Raw genomic sequence first — 19,968 nt, 5'->3', positions numbered from 1 at the left:
TTCCTTCCTTCCTTCCTTCCTTCCTTCCTTCCTTCCTTCCTTCCTTCTTTCCTTCCTTCCTTCTTCCTTCTTCCTTCCTTCCTTAATTCAGTTTACATCTCAGTCATAGGCCCCTCCTCTCCTCCCATTTCCACTCTTTTCCACATCTCCTTTCTCCTATTCCTCAGAATAGGGGAGCCCCGTACCCAGACACCCCAACTCATCTATTTACATGAGGACTGAGTTCATCTTCCTCCCCTGTAGCCTGGTAGGGAAGTCCGTTTAGGAGGATGTGATAAAAAAGCAGGCCACATAGCCCATGTCAGAGATATCCCCCACTCCCCCCACTAGTGGGCCCACATGAAGCCCAAGATGCCCATCAGGCTTACCTTCTTGGGGTCTGTGCATTTTAGTATGCCTATCTTGTACTATATGACTAAAATCCGCTTATAAGTGAGTACATACCTTGTGTGTCTTTCTGGGTCTGTGTTAACCTCATCAGGATAATCTTTTCTAGTTCCATCCATTTGCCTGCAAATTTCATGATTTCTTTGTTTTTAATAGCTGAGTAGTATTCCATTGTATAAACGTCCTACAATCTCTTTATTCATTCTTCAGTTGAGGGACATTTAGGTTGTTTCCAGTTTCTGGTTATTACGAATAAAGCTGCTATGAACATAGTTGAGCAAACATCCTTGTTGAATGGTGGAGCATCTTTCTGGTATATGCCCAGGAGTAGTGTAGCTGGGTCTTGAGGTATGGCTATTTCCAGTTTTTTGAGAAAGTACCAGATTGATTTCCAAAGTGGTTGTACAAGTTTGTATGTACACCAGCCATGGAGGAGGGTTCTTCTTCCTCTGCATCCTTGTCAGCATGTGTTGTCACTTGAGTTTTTGATCTTAGCTATTCTGACAGGTGTAAGATAGACTCTTAGAGTCATTTTGATTTGTATTTCCCTAATGACTAAGGACTTTGAGCATTCTTTAAGTTCTTCTTCACCATTTGAGATTCCTCTATTGAGAATTCTCTGTACCCCATTTTTAATTGGATTATTTGGTTTGTTTATGTTTAATTTCTTGAGTTCTTTATATATTCTGTATATTAACCCTTTGTTGGATGTAGGGAGTGGGGGTGTGTTGGAGTGGGGGTTGAGTAGGGTGGAGTGGAGTGTAGGTGGGTTGTAGGATAGGGAGCTTAGAAGGGAGACACCATTCTTATCTTAAAAAAGTGAAGTTTTCTCTCTCCATTGACCCATGTGGTGGAGAGGAGATATTCCTGTGCTTGGACAGGACACCCATTTCTGGTATACACCAAGGCAGGGAATGGCAAGGATTCCAGGAAAGAGCACAAAATATTCCTTGAGGAATATAAATTCTTGATTTGATTCTCAAATTTAAATGTTAATCTCTTAAGACTAACACTAGGATTGGGAAACCTAAAGCAGTGTATTGACTCTTCCTTTATGAAATATAGGTGTTCCAATGTGATAAGAGAAGTTTATGTTCGTGAGAAAAGTTCTTCCCGTGAGAACATAAGAACGTGAGTTAGGATCTCCACATCCATGTAAAAGCTGTGTGAGAGGTACGGGTCTGTCATCTTATTGTGTGTGTGTGTGTGTGTGTGTGTGTGTGTGTGTGCGCGCACACGCGTCCACACGTGAGTGTCAATCTAGCTGATATGGCTACTTTTATTGATTTTTTTTTCTCAAAAAAAAAAAAAAAAGAAAGAAAGGTGGAGAGAAATAGAGGAAGACATCTGATGTCAGTTTCTTCGCTCACACTTGTAGAAAGGGTGATCACATCTACACACACGCATACACACGCACATACCATGTGCACACACAAAAATACTAGAAAGAAAAATGTGTCATAGGAGGGAAACGACTCTTGCTCTTGTCACAGATAGAATCAAGCTTGGCCAATCTCCAATCAGATCCTCACCAAGCCCATTGTTTCTGAAGCTGTGATGTCATTGCTGTGGTCACCTAGGAGGTCAAGAAGCTGAGGCAGAGATTCTATGCCTTCCCTCCTGTACCAATGGCAGAGATTGAACCAGGAGTCAACCTGTTCCCAAATGGTGTCCCTTGGCTCTATGCGGTGTTTGCTATGCTCTTTGTATTTTTTCTTTTTGTCATGTTCTCACCATTTTTGCTTGAGATAGACCAACACATCAAGAAATGTAAGTACTATGGGGGACTTGAGACAGAGGAACTTTAGTGAGGGAATGTGTGTATGGATCTGGGGGGAGTGCCTGCGATACTGTGGGAAACAAGAATGACTGATCTCTTCTGTGCTCCAAGGTCCCTCGGCCCATGGCTCACAGCTCTTGGAAAGTGTAATCTTGTGAAAAAGCTTAGAGGGCTGAGATCTGAGCTGCGCTAAGGAATCTACGGCTTATATACTTGCAGAACAGGAGGGAGTGTCAGAAGCCTATCTGTCTTGTACAAAGGCATGGGGAGCCCCAGGGGTTCTGGACTGTGATGGAGTCTCTCCAGTGGACCCTGACTAGGGTGTTTTGCCTTAGTCTTTATTAGATGCCGATGCTCTCTGCCCAATGCTTCGCACAAGGATAAAGATAATAGTGAGATGAAGATGGACCAGCTGGGGAGGCCAAGTAAGTTCTTTGTCTTTCACCTCTGGGAACCAGTCAGACCCACAGTCTCCATGCTAATTAAGGGAAATCTATACTCAATCCTGGCCTTGGTAGAACAGCTTCTATGTTTTGAGTATACCTTCACCTTCTGCCAAGTTTGGTCTAAGGGCTCTGAGGCTTTCCTCAGATGATTTTGTTTGTTTTTAAAGCAGAGGCTTGGTTCTGAACTCTCACGTTGTTTGCAAAGTCTATTTTGTTATTTTTACTTGTGATGTTTCCTTTAATGGTATCCTTGCAAGGAAAAGGTAACTTTTCTACATAAAGTGGCAATACCTTTCCCTCCCAGACAGCAATGAGGAAAGAAGGGCTTTGCAAAGATACCCCATTGGATAGAAAGCCTTCGGAATGAAAGGTCCATCTTTTCCTGGGTGATGTCCTGATGACCTGCTGATCAAACTCATGCAAATATAAGTGCCACTTCCTTTTTGTGGTGCCAGGGATTGAACTCTGGGCTTCACCCAGGCTAAACATACAACTCATTATTGAGTTATACCCCAGCCAATGACCACAGCTCCTGCAAATTGTGTGCGTTACGGGATTTGCTTCTTCCATGAAGGTCTCCTCTGCTCTCCTTACCACTTCATAACTCTTGTGACATCACAGAGCAGAAACACACTGGATTCTAAACTTCTCTATGACCACTGTTGGTTCTTGTATATGTGCCAGTTTTCTCTGCCCAGGTTGCTGTCACATAAAATTGAATTGTCTGTGAAACGTTATTTTGCTCAGAAATAAGCAAAACAGGTTGAAAAATGTTTCCACGTACGTGAGCAAATAATTGGATTTGAATGTTTTTTTTTTTTTTTTTTTTTTGTTTTTTGTTTCTGAACTTAAGAATACTACTATTTATTTGGATTTTTCACATTCCCAAACATACCCAAAATATGTTAGGCGTAGACAGCCAGAATATCTAGCCCCAATGTGGCACTAAATTAGTCAAAACATAAGTTTGCAATGACGACATACGGTCATGGTAACTATGAATCATGTATTTGGCTAGGTTAAATGAATTAACCTCAGAGCTTGCATGAAGCCACTAACTCCCAGACACTTGTGCAAAGGCTTTTGCAGTTTTGCTCCCCAACTCTCTCTGCTAATGTTCTGGAGGTCCTTGGCTGCTCCAGAGCTCAAAACCAGAAAGTGAGTATTTTTGATCCAAGATGACTTTTGACTTTTCTGCCTGGGATTTTACTTCTTCCATGGAACAAGAAGCTCACAGAGCTTTGGGTTCTTAGGCAGTGTCATGGTGGTAGTAATCTTTTTGTGCTTTGAGTTTGCACACATTGTGAGGAAATACATTCAAAAACACAGTCCTCCTGGACAACAGTCCTTGGGGGCAGGCAGGCAGACTGTGTGGGAAGACCATCATTTGTCAACAGCTCTCTACTGGTTGCTTTTAGGGAAGGCTGAGCTGAAAACAATTAGGATTATTTTGTCCCTTGGAAAGTGGTGCTGAGACAGAGTCATCTTGTAACTGGCAATCTCTGGGAAAAGCGACTTGACGATTAAGGCAATTTCTAATATAAAGTTGTCATTAGAAGCAAAGGAAGCTTTGTCTTCCCCTGCAACAGAACCAAAAAAATCTGGGCCCAGGGGCCTTTTCTGAGATTGACACTCTAATCAAGGACCATGCATGGAGATAACCTAGAACCCCTGCACAGATGTAACCCATGGCAGCTCAGTCTTCAAGTGAGTTCCCTAGTAAGGGGAACAGGGACTGTTTCTGCCATGAACTCTGGCTGGCTCTTTGATCACATCCCCCTGAGGGGGCGGGGCAGCCTTACCAGTCCATAGAGGAAGACAATGCAGCTAGTCCTGATGAGACCTGATAGGCTAGGGTCAGATGGAAGGGGAGGAGGACCTCCCCTATCAGTGGACTAGGGAAGGGGCATAGAAGGAGAAGAGGGAAGGAGGGTGAGATTGGGAGGTGATGAGGGAGGGGGATAGAGCTGGGATACAAAGTGAATAAATTGTAATTAATTAAAATTAAATTAAAAAAATAAAAATGCAAAAAGAAAGAAAGAAAAAGAAAGAGAAAAAGAAACAAGGAAAGCTGCGGCTGGTGAGATAGCTCAGCTGGTCAAAGCACCAGAAGCACAAGCTTGACACTCTGGAGCCCATGTAAAGATAGAAAAAGAAAACCAGCTCCACAAAAATGCCCTTTGACTTTCACAAGAGTGCTGTGGCATGCATGTGCCTGTGGTACACACACACATACACACACACACACACACACACACACACACACACACACAAACACACAGAAGGAGGAAAGGGGGAGGGAGAAAGAGAAAATGAGGAAACCAAGTTGATTTAAATTCTTGGGAAAATGTTAACTGTGTTTGCATAGGAGGCAAGGAATATGCTGCAAAGCTAAGAGCAAAGCTATGCTCTTGTCCCAGGTGACATCACTTAACCCCTTGGCTCTGCTCGTTCCAACTCTGCTTTGCATGTTCTGGTGATGTGCAGAGGAGCACAGTACCTAGCATTACAGTTCAGTGCCAAAACCAGCAGAGCCCGCTATTGACACACGTGACTAAGGGGACATTACTGCGGTCAGTGGAACACACACATTTCTGGTGAGTCATCACCCAAACAGAGAATACAGGGGTTTCTGTGAAGGATGTGGAAATTCTCTTCAGGAATGGTTGCTCCTTCTGGTGTCTCTATAACTCCTGGCTCCTGTTAAGTTCAGATATTCTGGTGCTTTGGCTGTTGGGGGTTCTTCCAGAACTGAAGCTTACTGATCTAATATTTTCTTCATTGGCCAAACTGTGCATTATTAGTTCCCTTTCTGCTGCTGTGATAAAACACCGTGACGAAAATCAAGTTAAGAAAAAGAGCTTATTTTGGCTTATGGTTCCAGAAGGATGAGTCCACATCACGTCAGGGATGCATGAACAGGAAGCCAAGAGTGCTCATCTCCACCACAAGCAGGAAGTAGACAAAGCTAACAGGACACAGAGCAATACTCTAAAGGCAGAAAGCCCACTCCCTCTGACACCCTTCCCAGCAAGGCCATACCTTCTTAACCTCCCCAGAGAGCGCCACCAACTGGGGGACATTGTCATTTAAACCACTCCACCAGTGTCATTGTGAATGAAGCTGTGACTTCACCATTGGAAGTCATCAGCGAGGAGTGGCACCGGATCAGTGACAGAGCTGGGGAAAGCATTCTCAAAGCTAACAGTATCTTGCATGAGTTTAAATCGGAGGCCATTTTGCACTTACTGTGATCTGGCTAGATACATCTTACTCATAACCATCCTTTTCCTCTTTTTTTTCTCCTTGTTCACTTATGTTGGTTGGTAAAACATATGTGAAACCTAAGAGAACATAGATAGTCAATTAAAATGTAAGGGTTTTGAAAACATGCTTTTTTACTATGTGATGTTGGGAAAACTTTGCTCAATGAATTTTAAGCTCTTCTGACAACTTTTGCCAAAGGGTTCTTATAAATTACACACATGGCAGAATTGCCTGAGGAGACACAAGGCAGGACTTGGCTTGGCGGTTCATTTCTGTTGTGTGTATGGACAGTTACTCGTTTGCAGCCTGGCTGACCTGAAGCCTAGCCCAGTGTAAGGTAAGCTTGGTCAAGTTTCCTCCCATACGATCCTAGCCTATGAAAAGCTACTCTGCATTTGATCTGAGGTTGACGGAATCACTAGAATATTTTGGTTGACTACATATTTGGATTTGAGAACATAGGTGTTAACTCAAAAAAAATATAATGCTACCTAAAAAATTACGGTGGTTTTATTTGTAGACAGCCAGCGTGGTATTTCATCCCGTGGTATTACTGAATAAGTGAGAGGATACTGTAATTGGAGGGGTTAAGTGAACAACCTCAGAATTCACATGAAGTTGGAATAACTCCCAGTCAGCTGCACAAAGGCCTCTCCACGATCTCCGTTCATTCTCCATTTCCTCTTCTTGATACTGTTCTTAAGGTCCTTGTTTGCTCCCGAGCCCAAAGTCAGAAGTGTGAGGGATGGCATCAGAAGACCAAGTGAGCAGCTTTGTGTCAATTTTCTATTCCAATGACAAGGGTATGTCTGACGTGAAGCTAAAGGGACCAGTCTGATATCTATGAACGGGCTGGGTAGTTTTATGCTAACTTGACATAAGCTAAACTCATCAGAGAGGAGGAAACTTCACTGAAGAAAATGCCCTCCATAAGATCTGGCTGTAGGCAAGCCTGCATTTTGGCTTAACTAGTGATTGCTGGGAGAGGGCTTTGTCCATTGTAGGTGGTGCTATTCCTAGGCTGGTGGTCCTGAGTTCTATAAGGAAGCAGGCTGAACAAGCTATGGCAGGCAAGCCGGTAAGCAGCACCCCTCCATGGCCTCTGCATCAGCTCTTGCCTCCAGGTTCCTGCCCTGTTTGAGTTCCTGTCCTGGCATCCTTTGATGATGATGTGGAATCCTAAGCTAAATAAAAGTTTATTTTTATTTATTTATTTATTTATTTATTTATTTACTTATTTATTTATTTATTTATTTTAAAAAAAGATTTATTTATTATTTATACAATGTTGTGTCTGCATGCCAGAAGAGGGCACCAGATCTCATTATAGATGGTTGTGAGCCACCTTGTGGTTGACTGGGAATTGAATTCCTGACCTCTGGAAGAGAGAACAGGTGTTCTTAACCTCTGAGCCATCATTCCAGCCTTTACTTTTATTTTTATTTCCTTTACTCCCCAAGTTGCTTTGGTCATGGTGTTTTACCATAGCAATAGTAACCTTAACTAAGACAATGACCTGCTACAAATGAGAGAGGAAGATGAAATGGGTACAGTTGCTTTTGCCAAGAGTTCAGAAACTGAGTGGGCTTGTTTTCTCTTTTGGAAGCTGACTTTACATGTGATGAAGTCTGGAAGGATCAGTTTAGACGCTAAAATACTGGCATATTTGTGACATGTACCTGATGGCCACTGCTTTATTCTTATGATTTGCTTTATTTGGGTGTGAACATGGGTGCTCACAGAGGCCAGAAGAGGGCGTCGGATGGAGCTGGAGTTACAGGCGATTGTGAGCTGCTGAGAAGGGTGCTAGGAACCTGTGGTGATTTAATGGCTCACAGGAGTGGCACTGTTAGGAGGTGTGGCCTTGTTGGAGGAAGGGCTTTGAGGTTTTTTTTTTTTTTTTTTAATCTTTTATTTATTTTTTATTAATTACACTTTATTCATTTTGTATCCCCCTATAAGCCCCTCCCTCCTCCCCTGCCAATCCCACCCTCCCTCCCCTTTCTGCATGCATGCCACTCCCCAAGTCCACTGATAGGGGAGGTCCTCCTCTCCTTCTTTCTGATCTTAGTCTATCAGTTCTCATCAGGCTCAAGCTGACCCAAGTGGCTCACTGTTCCTTCCTGCTTCTTGCCAGTGCAGATAGAGTGCTCTTGGTTCCTTTTCTAGCCCCATGTCTGCCTGTGCACTGCCATGCTTCCTGTCATGACAATGATGGACTAAAGCTCTGAACCTGTAAGCCAGCCCCAATGAAAGGTTTCCTTTATAAAGGTTGCTGTGGTCAAAGTGCCTCTTCACAGCACTAAAAATCCTAAGAAATGAACTCTGGTCCTTTGGAAGAGCAGCAAATGCTCTTGGCCACTGAACCATCTTTCTCCAGGCCCTGCTTGTAATAAGTTAGAGTCTCCCCCTTCTCCTTAGGGGCTGAGCCTCACTATGTGGACCGGGCTGACCTTGAACTACAGAGATCTCCCTGCCTCTGCCTTATGAGTTCTGTGATTAAAGACATTCATCGTTCAGCATACCTGGCTAGAATGTTTTGTTTTTTTTGTTTTTTTTTTTAAATAAGTATGATGAATTATATCTAAGATGTGAGAGGAATATCCAGGATTTTTTATTCTCTTTATTTTCCTGCCCCCCCCCCATCTCATAAAAACACAATGTTAAGGACAACAAAAAAAAAATTTAGAAGCTCTATCTTTTTTAAGTTATCAACTTTTACAGTTTTCTTTTTCCCTTCAATAAGATGGGAGTTGGTTAGGTAGGGAATCCTTACTGCTGGATTGTAGGCTACCACTATGATTTGGGAAACAAGCTACCAAGGCTGAGATATGACCCACACAGGAACTTTGAGACACCAGAGGAGGATCTCATAGAAAAGTTTAGCCTATGTTCCTCAGTAGCTGGCCTGGAACTTTATTTGAACCTCCCCCCTCCATTTCTGGTAAAGTAATCCTATTTAAATATTTTGAAGTGAAATTCTCCATTTTCTGTCTTGGTGTCTTCTGGGTTTTGCAGAGAGTTCTATGATCACTGTATGTGGCAGTAATCTCATGTGCTGCTCACCAGACAACACAGCACTCGTAATGTGGTTTTACTTTAACGTGACTGCTTTGAGGTATACACTGATGTTTGGAAATGTTTGCGATCGGATGTATTTTTTTCTAAATGGGTTCTGTCATTTTGCTGCAGTAAACAGTGAGCTATATGTCCTTGTGTTTTAGGATGCCTTCTTCAGGCCCCTGGGAGAGAACCTTCAAGAAGAGAGGGAGCCGGGGTGAGAGAAGACAGCTCAGTTCTGGTGGAGATGGTAGGAGAAAGGACTCAGGAGGTCTGCCCAGTGACATCAGTTTGAGGGTGACCACATCTGTGAGGTGTCCTGATGTTCTGTCCCATTTCAGGAAGATGCCTCTAACATTCTCATTATTTGTATTAAAATGAAAGTGATGATAAAGATTTTGGGCATCTTGGAAAGTATTGTTATCAGTTCTTTGTTGAACTTCTACCCATCAAATCAAACTCCCAATAACACCTTTGCTGTGGAGATAAAGTCTTCTGGAACCACCTGTGTTATGTCTTCCCCCTGCCCCAAATGCTTAGTTCAAGAACACACTATTTAAAAAGAATAGGTACATTCAGTTATAGGCTGTGCTCTAAATTTTCTCTGAAGTGAGTTGCAGCTTTGTGACTGTTAACCTATGAAGTGCTAGCAGAAATAGTCACACTAGATTATGTCACCAGTGGATAGAAAAAAAAAAAACACAACACCTTCCTTTGTCCTTAGGCTTGAAATGGTTCCAAGTGAGACCAGCTTAGAAGGTCTGCTTGGGGAGAAGTATTTTTCTAGCCAGGATTCTCAGAAAGTCTTGTGGCGCGGAGGCTATGAACTTACCTATCCCACCTCTATTTGGTCCTCTGTAAGCGATCTGTACTGACTGTCTCTTCTCATCACTTTTAAAATAATCTAACATATCACCCCAAACTGCTGAGCCAGAGGTTCAGAAAAAAGACTCAGCCACAAAATCATGTACTTTTTGCATTTGAAAATTGTGTGTTGTGTGTGTGTATGCACACACATGTTCTTGTGTGTAGAGGCAAGTATGCATGCCATATCACATGTGGGGGAATGACAACCTCAGGTGCCAGTCCTTTGTTAAAATTTATTTATTGTATAGTTACATATAGTTGTATATGTATAGGCATAGGATCCCCTGGAGCTGGAGTTACAGGTAGTCGGGAGCCATTTGGTAGGAGTTCTGGGAACTGAACTGCCATCCTTTCCAAGAGCAGCAAGTGCTGTTAATAGCTGGGTTGACTCCCAAATGCCCATGTTTTAAGACAGGGTGGTTTCCTGTTCACAGCTGCATATGCTAGGCTAGTTGGCCCATGAACTTCCAAGGATTTTCATGTCTCCACCTTCTTGTAGAAGGAATGCTGGGCTTATATACATGCTCTGTCGTGTCTGGACTTCGGTGGGGTCTAGGGATTCAAACTCAGACCCACACACTTCTGTGGCAAGTGCTCTACCCACTGAGCCATATCCTCAGTCCCACTTCTTACTTTTTAAGCAGTAGTCTTATTTGGTAGTTCTAGACATCAGGTCCCTTATCTCACCTGTATTAGGTTCTCTAGAGAAACAGAACTTATAGAATATATATGAGTTTGTTGGAATATTTACAGTCTGTGGTTCAGATAGTCCAACATTGGCTGTCTACCAACAGAAGGTCCAAGAATCCAGTAGTTGTTCAATCTATGAGGCTGGATGTCTCAGCTGGTCTTCAGTATGTGCCAGAATCCTGAAGAACTAGGTTCTAATGCTAGTAAAGGAATGGGCTTGCTAGCAAGATTGAGAATAAGCAGGCAAGGAGAACAAGCTTCTGTCTTCCGTGTTCTTTATATAACACATATATAGCAGCCTATATAAAGAACATGGAAGATAGAAGTTTGTTCTCCCCTTACTCAATGACCACTGGGTCAGGGAAGAAAAAAAGGAACGAAATTAAAGACTTTGTAGTATTCAATAAAAAGGCACAACATACCCAAACTTATGGGACACAATGAAAGCAGTGCTTAGAGGAAACTCCATAGTGCTAAGTGCCTTCATAAAGAAAGTGGAGGGAGCTCATCCTAGAAACTTAACAGCTCAACTGAAAGCTCTAGAAAAAAGGGAAGCAAACACACCCATGAGGAGTCAGCATCAGGAAATAAACTCAGGGCTGAAATTAATAATAACCTAGAAACAGAACAATACAGAGAATCAACAAAATCAAGAGCTGTTTTTTTTTTTTTTTAAATCAACAAGACAACCATTAACTAAACTAACTAAAAGACACAGGGAGAGTATCCAAATTTATAAAATCACAAATGAAGGGAGATGTAACAACAGACACTGAGGCAACCCAAAGAATAATTAGGTCATACTTTAAAAACCTGTACGCCACAAAATTGGATAACCTAAATGAAATGGATGATTGTCTTGATAGATACCACTTACGGAAGTTAAATCAAGATCAGGTTAACAATTTAAATAAATCTATACCCCTTAAGGAAATAGAAGCAGTCATTAAAAGCCCCCCCAACCAAAAAGACCCCTGGGCCAGAGGATTTTAGCACAGAAATGTACCACACTTCCAAAGAAGAGCTAACACCAATACTCCTCAAACTATTCCACAAAACAGAAATAGAAGGAACATTGTCAAACTCATTCTATAAGGCCACAGTCACCCTGATACCTAAATCACACAAAGACCCATCAAAGAAAGAGAATTTCAGACCAATTTCCCTTATGAACACTGATGCAAAAATACTCAATAAAATACCTGCAAACTGAATCCAGGAACACATCAAAAATATCATCCACCATCTTCAAGTAGGCTTCACTCCAGGAATGCAGGGGTGGTTCAATATATGAAAATCCATCAACGTAATTCACCATATAAACAGACCATTTTATTTGTGTAACAATAAAACACATTATTATCTCATTAGATGCGGAAAGGCCTTTGACACAACCCAACACCCCTTCATGTTTAAAGTCTTGGGGATATCAGAGATACAAGCCACATACCTAAACAGAAGAAAGGCAATATATAGCATGTCAATAGCCAACATCAAGTTAAATGGAGAGAAACTGAAAGCATTTTTGCTATCAGGGACAAGGCTGCCCACTCTCACCATATCTCTTCAATATAGTGCTTGAAGTTCTAGCTAGAGCAATAAGACAAGAAGATCAAAGAGATACAAATTGGAGAGAAGTCAAAGTATCACCATTCACAGATGATATGATAGTATACATAAGTGACCCCCAAGATTCTACCAGAGAACTCCTATGGCTGATAAACACCTTTAGCAAAGTGTCTGGATACAAAATTAGCTCAAAAGAGTCAGTAGTCCTCCTTTATACAAGCGACAAAAGGGCTGAGAAAGAAATTAGGGAAACAACACCCTTCATAATAGCCACAAATGTAAAATATCTTGGTATAACTCAAACCAATCAAGTGGAAGACCTGTATGACAAGAACTTCAAGTCTTTGAAGAGAGAAATTGAAGAAAATTTTAGAAGATGTAAAAATCTCACATGCTCATGGATCAGTAGGATTAACATAGTAAAAATGGCCATCCTGCCAAAAGCCATCTACAGATTCAATGCAATTCCCATAAAAATTCCAACACAATTCTTTACAGACCTGGAAAAAGCAACCATTAACTTCATATGAAAAAATAAAAGACCCAGAAACTTCTGGTGGGACAACACCCCTGATTTCAAGCTATACTACAGAGCAACAGTAATAAAAACTGCATAATATTGGCATAGAAACAGACAGGTTGATCAATGGAACCAAATTGAAGACCCAGAAATAAACCCACACTCCTACATGCACTTGGTTTTCAACAAAGAATCCAAAACCATACAATGGAAAAAAATAGCATCTTTAACAAATGGTGCTGGTCTAACTGGATGTCTGCATGTAGAAAAATGCAAATAGACCAGTATTTATCACCCAGCACAAAACTAGAAACTCTAAATCTATTAAAAGACAAAGTGGGGAAAAGTTGGAATTCATTGGCATAGGAGACAACCTTCTGAATAGAACACCAACAGCACAGGTTCTGAGACCAATTAATAAATGGGATCTCATGAAACTGAGAAGCTTCTAAGTCAAAGGACACTGTCAATAAAACAAAATGGCAGCTGACAGCAGAGCATTAATAACCAAAATATACAAAAGAACTTAAGAAATTAAACATCAGCAAACCAATTAAAATTGGGGTACAGAGCTAAATTGAGAATTCACAACTGAGGAATCTTGAATGGCTGAGAAGCACTTAAAGAAATGCTCAATGTCCTTAGCCACCAGAGAAATGCAAATCAAAATGACTCTAAGATTCCATCTTACACCAGCCAGAATTGCTAAGATCAAAAACTTAAGTGACAAGGATGTGCAGAAAGGGGAACCCTCCTCCATTGCTGGTGGGGATGTAAAATTATACAACCTCTCTGGAAATCAATTTGGTACTTTCTCAGAAAATTAGAAATAGTTCTACCTCAAGACTCAGCTATACCACTCCTGGGCATATACCCAAAAGATACTCCACCATACAACAAGGATATTTACGCAACTATATTTATAGTGGCTTTATTTGTAGTCCAGTCCAACCTAGATGTCCCTCAACCAAAGAAATTGTAGCACATTTACACAATGGAATACTACTCAGCTATTAAAAACCAGGACATCATGAAATTTTTGGGCAAATGGATGGAACTAGAAAAGATTATCCTGGGCGAGGTAACCCAGACCCAGAAAAACACACATGGTATGTGCTCACTTATAAATGGATATTAGACTATAGTACAGGATAACCATACTAAAATCCACAGAACCAAAGAAGCTAAGTAACAAGGAGGGCCCAAGAGAGGGTGCTGGGATGTGACTCAGAAGGGGAAATAGGATAGACAGCAGAAGTGGATGAAGAGAGGGAACTGGGCAGGGGATGGAATGGGGAGGGAAACAAGGGTGAGGTTCAGATGTAGGGAGAAGAGGGGTGGGAGGTGAGAGGGCTGGGAACAAGAAGGGAAACTGGTGAGTGGAGCTGGGAGCTGTTTCTAACATGGACTCTGTTGCCTGCTTTTAGATTACTTCCCCCTGGTAGGGCTGCCTGGCAAGGCCTCAGGGGATGAGGGTGTGCTCACTCCTGATGTGACCTGATGCGCTGCGGAGGGTTGATATGGGGAGAGGGAGCTTCCTTATTTTCTGGGGAGAAATGGAGAGGGAGAGGAGGAAAGAGGGGGGAGGGGGACAGGGAGGCGAGAAGGTTGGGCACCCTTGGGATGTAAAGTAAATAAACTGAAAAAAAAAAAAAAGATGGAATACTGATAAGATAACCTTATCAGTAAGGAAGGATATGTGTGTGAGCACTGGATTTCCTAGGCCACAGGTCTGCATTCCACCTCACCCACCAGCGGTCCTTCTTGGCTTACACTGTAATATGGCATTTTGCATGTTTCACTCGTCAAATTGTCTGCATTTCAGACTAGGTTCTTGCTGATAAACTTGGAGACCTTTCTGAACCTCGTATCTGTTTCAGTTCCTAAAAGTGAGAATTATAATCGTGCCTACATCATAGGGTTACTGACCTTTATGCAAAGCGGAGTAGACAAAAGATTTGGGAACGGGACTGTAGCAGTTTGAATGGGAGACAGATTTGGACACCTGCTCCTCAGCTGGTGGCGCCGTTTGGGGCTGGGGGTGTTAAGAGACGTGACCCCGGTGGACGCAGTTAAGGATGGCGAGGGGTGGTGGTGGGAGGCAGGGGGCCAGGCTTTGAGAACTGAAAGTCTTACACCAACTCCCAACTCTCTCTCTTCCTGCTTCCTGCTTGTGGCTGAGGATATGAGCTCCCAGCTTCCTGTTCGGGGGCGCCTTGCCTGCTCAAGCAAACCCTTCCTTCTGTGAGCTGCCTTGGTCGTGGTGCTGGTCACAGCCACAGAGACATAGCGAATACGAGGACTTTCCACATAATAGTTAGGAAGATTTGGCACTCAGGTTAGAAGAAAGCGTGGGTTTTCTCACGAAGTGATACGGTCTAGGTCCTTGTTACTGCTTTCTTGTTTTCAAACAAAATCGTATTTCCAGACTCAATATTGTGAGAGAAAGTGTTTAGATTTTGAAGTAATCGATAGTACCAAGCGTTCCCAGCACGTCTCACGCCACTACCTCTAGTTTTAACGTTTTACAGAACCATGCTACGTTTCTCAAAGGAAAGTAGCACAGGTATAATATCATCCCAAGCTCTGGATAGGTTCTTTTCACCTCTGCTTTCCTTGGAGTCTTTATCCATTCTCAGGTGTTCTCGGTTTAAATCACCTTTCCTAGGGCTATAGATTTGTGTCATGTATATTTTGATAAAAAAAAAAAAAGCCCGATATTTAGAAGTTGAACACCAGTTGCCTAATGAATTAATAAATTGTTCTGCTAGAAACAATCACGGCACATTTGCTCATACTTAGCACGTTACACCTTCGCATAAAAATGCCAGTAGGGGTCATGCTCTGTTCTATCAGCTGCACGCTGCAGGAGGAGCTCAGGCACCTCTGACACTCCTTTAAGTTAGAAAGCTTCCAAATACCTCCCTCAAATATGTATGTTTCTGTGTCCTCAATCTTAAGATATAAATGAGCAATGGAAAACCTTAGACAGTTGCTGAGACTTGAAAGTCTTACTGTGTAATAATTTGTACCTTTTCAATAAAACAATCACGTTTGAAAGATGAAGAGTTATTTTGGCAAGTTTATAAGGTTGGGTAAAAAAAAAAAAAAATTGAGAAATGTTCGTAATTGGATGTGGCTTGTAGGGTGAGCCTTAGAGGAAGCTGGAGAATGAAGACACAGAACTTCCACATTCTACAAATCTCGAGGTCACACTAAAGTGTGTGAGTCATACACACACACACACACACACAGAGAGAGAGAGAGAGAGAGAGAGAGAGCAAGAGAGAGAGCCGATGTGCTTATTTGTAAGTGTGTTCTTAGCAGCTGGCATAGGGCATCAGAGCTGCTTCATGGATCCTGGTTAAATAAATACTTCATAACAAACTGAAGTAATTAAACACACTTTTGAAACAGTTGAGTTTTTGCTGTATTTGTTCTTAGAAAACATCTCTTTGCAGGGGAAAGATAAAGACCCTGCTTCCCAGTCGGTCCCACACCAAGCTAAAGCCGTCATAGCTTGGGGATATAGCTCATCCATAACCTTGTCTGCCTTTGCTCTTTGAACTGTTTGCTGATCTTAAAACTGCAGATCCCGGGGAAGAAGGCCCTGTTTCCCTTCTCTCTGTACTCCAGAGGCCGAGTCCTAGTGTGTCTTAGTTTGCTTCTGTTACTGTGGTAAACCCAGTGATGAAAAGCTAACTGGGGAGGAAAGGGTTTACTCCATGTTAGAACTCCCAGGTCAGAAACTATCATTTAGGGAAACCACAAAATGAGCTGGAAGCAGGAACCTGCGTGCAAGAACTGAAGCAGAGGCCGTGGAGAAAAGCTGCCTACTGGCTTGTTCTCAATGGCTTTCTCAGCTTGCTTTCTTATGTTATTACAGATGCAGGCTAACAGGTGCCTCCCACTGTTGTCAGAGCTGTGGAACCTCTTTCTGGTAGACAGCTTCCACCTTTGGCCAACACCAGGATTCCAGTCTTTTCCTTCTCTCGCTATGAGATCCCTGTGGAAATTTTGATTTCTTTAGATCCGTTGTTTAAATATTCTGAGAGCTAAGAGGAGACACACACACACACACACACACACACACACACACACACACACAGAGAGAGAGAGAGAGAGAGAGAGAGAGAGAAATACGGTGTATGTTTTTTGTCTTAATCCCAGCTGTGTAGTTAGAGGCTGCTTCACCAAACCTGACTATGATTTGCCTTGTGTTCTCACAAAGGCATGGTTTTGCCAACTGCAGATAGTTTCTGCGACTGTGTGACAACTTGGAATTCTGGGAACTTTTCAGAGGATTGTATAAATGCTGCAGCCCAAATGGATTGTTGCAGGTTGGTGTTTGGATGCTATTGGTTGCGGTTTGTCAGGTAGTTGTGTGCAAAGGAAAAACAGTAATAAGAAGAAATTAGATATCATGATGGTAAAGATCAAACTTGCCCAAACAAACAAATGCCTAAGATGGAAGCAGGCTGGTTCATCAATACATGCTGGTGAAATGTCCATATATATGGAAAATTTAAAATACACAGTGTTTGCATCAAAGATTAAACTGAAACCATGGAAAGCATTGTCTGCCACCCAAACACTCAGGAACAGTCACTGAGTTTCTCATCCAGATCTTCTTGTTTTCCTGACTTTGTGTCCTCCCAGACACCTTATCTTCACATCTTCATCCTTTCTCTGTTGGCTACTAGCCATTTTCTCTTCTTTCGGAATTCAACCTGCTTCTGCAAGCTCCAGGAATTTTTCAGTTTCTAAAACATTTCTTTGTATTTCCATTATTACTGAATAATATTTATCCTGATCTGCCATTACATGTATTTTGACCATACTACCCATCTCTCTCAAGTGGTACAGCGAAGTCAGGCCAAATCCCTTCTCATGTATATGCCAAGAGTTTTGAGGTATTATCAACTCAGAAGCCAAAACAGATCTAGTCACTAGAGGTGAGAAGACAATGACATGGAGTTAGCTGTGGCAAGAAGGGGAAGTCACCCCAAAGCTGAGGCTGTTTTTGCCTTTTTTTCTTCTTAATGGTGTTAGAATATGAATATCAGAGGATGTTAAAGAATCTTTCAGAAAAAAAAGAAAGAAATCTTACAGACCAAAGAGAAGGATGGACTGTCTTGAACTTTCAATTTATCTCCCCCAGTTTACAGTTTTGAATTTTTGTTCCATAATTTTCATCTTTTAGTAAAAGTAATTTTGTAAGACACACATTGGACCACTAGACTTTTTTTCAGTAGCAAACATGTGATAATCAGCCTCTGTTAAAGTGATCAAGGGAATAGCCCAGAAGCTTGATTTTTCTATGAAAAGTTTTGAAAATATCAAGATGGGAAAGTGCCAGCAGTGGAGAAGGGTTCCCCTTTCTCCATACCCTCTCCAGCATGTGTTGTCACTTGAGTTTTTGATCTTAGCTATTCTGATGGGTGTAAGGTGAAATCTCAGGGTTGTTTTGACTTACATTTCCCTGATGATTAAGGACATTGAGTAAGTGGAAGTGAATCTGGTGCTATCTCTGACAATTAGGAATAGTGCTACCTCAAAATCCAGCTATACCACTCCAAGGCATATATCCAAAATATGCTCAAGTATACAAGAACATTTGCTCAACCATGCTCGTAGCAGCTTTATTCGTAATAGCCAAAATCTGGAAACAACCGAGATGTTTTTCAATTGTGGAATGGATACAAAAATTGTGGTATATTTACACAATGAATACTACTCAGCAATTTAAAACAAGGAAATCATGAAATTTGCAGGCAAATGGTGGGAACTAAGAAAAGATCATCCTGAGTGAGGTATCCAAGAAGCAGAAAGACACACGGTATATACTCACTTATAAGTGAATATTAGAATATAATATAGGATAATCATACTAAAATCTGTACACCTAAAGAAGTTAAACAAGAAGGAAGACCCTGGGTAAGATGCTCAATCCTTCTCCAGAAAGGCAAACAGGATAGATATCGGAAGAGGGAGAAAACAGGAAACAGGACAGGAGCCTACCACAGAGAGACTCTGAAAGACTCTGCCCAGCAGGGCATCAAAGCAGATACTGAGACTCACAGCCAAACTTTGGGCAGAGTGCAGGGAATCTTATGAAAGAAGGGGGAGAGAGAAAGACCTGGAGGGGACAGGAGCTCTACAAGAAGAGCAACAGAACCAAAATCAAAAAGCCCAGGGGTCTTTTCTGAGACTGATACTCCAAACAAGGACCATGCATGGAGATTACCTAGAACCCCTGAACAGATGTAGCCCATAGCAGCTCAGTATCCAAGTGGGTTCCCTAGTAAGGGAAACAGGGACTGTCTCTGACATGAACTCAGTGATTGGCTATTTGACCACTCCCTCTGAGGGAGGAGCAGCCTTTCCAGGCCACAGAGGAGGACATTGCACCCAGTCCCATAAGACCTGATAGGCTAGGGTCAGATGGAAGGGGAGGAGGACCTCCTCTATCAGTGGACTAGGGAAGGGGCATAGGAGAAGAAGAGGGAAGGAGGGTGGGATTGGGAGGGGATGAAGGAGGGGATGAGGGAGAGGGCAAGGGAGGGGACTACAGCTGGGATACAAAATGAATAAATTGCAATAAATTTAAAAACAAAATGTAAAAAAATCACAAAAAAAAGTTACCCATGAGAGGGCTGAAAAGCTACAGAAATAGAAAAAAAAAAAAAAAAAAAAAAAAAAAAAAAAAAAAAAAAAAAAAAAAGAAAAGAAAAGAAAAAGAAGAAAAAGAAATAGGGTCCAGATAAGCATGTTCCATGTTTATGGCTTCCATAAGAGTCTTTGTAAATGAATGTTTAAAAATGACTTATTGTTATTTATGTGTGTGTGTGTGTGTGCAGTTTCTCATGGAAGCAAGAAGATTCCTTAGAATTGGAGTTATAGGCATATGTGGGCCATCGCATGGAGGGCTGGGAAGAACTGGCATTGTTTAAATATCCACACTGTTCCAAAGGGACTTCAGATAGCAAAAGCAGCTGGAAATGTAGCGTGGCGGTGGAAGGCTCGCTAAGCATACACAAAGCAACACACACACGAACAAGAAGAAAGTTGGCAGTCATAATCAAAGCATTACGGTGCTGTTGTGAGTCTAGAAACATTGGCCAATAGAATGGGGAATAGAACCCGAGAAAGAAAATATTTATGGCCAATCGATTTTTGACAAAGGCACCAAGAATAGACACGTGGTGGAGAGAAAAAAAATTAATTAATATTGGAAAAACTAGGCATTCGTAAACTGAAGGGTCAGGATCAAAATTTGACTCAAATGGAGAAAGAATTTAGATGTAAAATTTCAGGTCACAAAACTAAGAGAAGAAAGCAAAGCAGGAATGCCTCATGATATTGACAGAGGCAATGATTTC

This window comes from Psammomys obesus, unplaced genomic scaffold (genome assembly GCF_907164565.1).
Source record: "Psammomys obesus unplaced genomic scaffold, mPsaObe1.curated_primary_1811, whole genome shotgun sequence".
Taxonomy (NCBI): domain Eukaryota; kingdom Metazoa; phylum Chordata; class Mammalia; order Rodentia; family Muridae; genus Psammomys; species Psammomys obesus.
The sequence above is the reverse complement of the archived record's forward strand: the minus strand, read 5'-3'. Positions refer to the sequence as shown.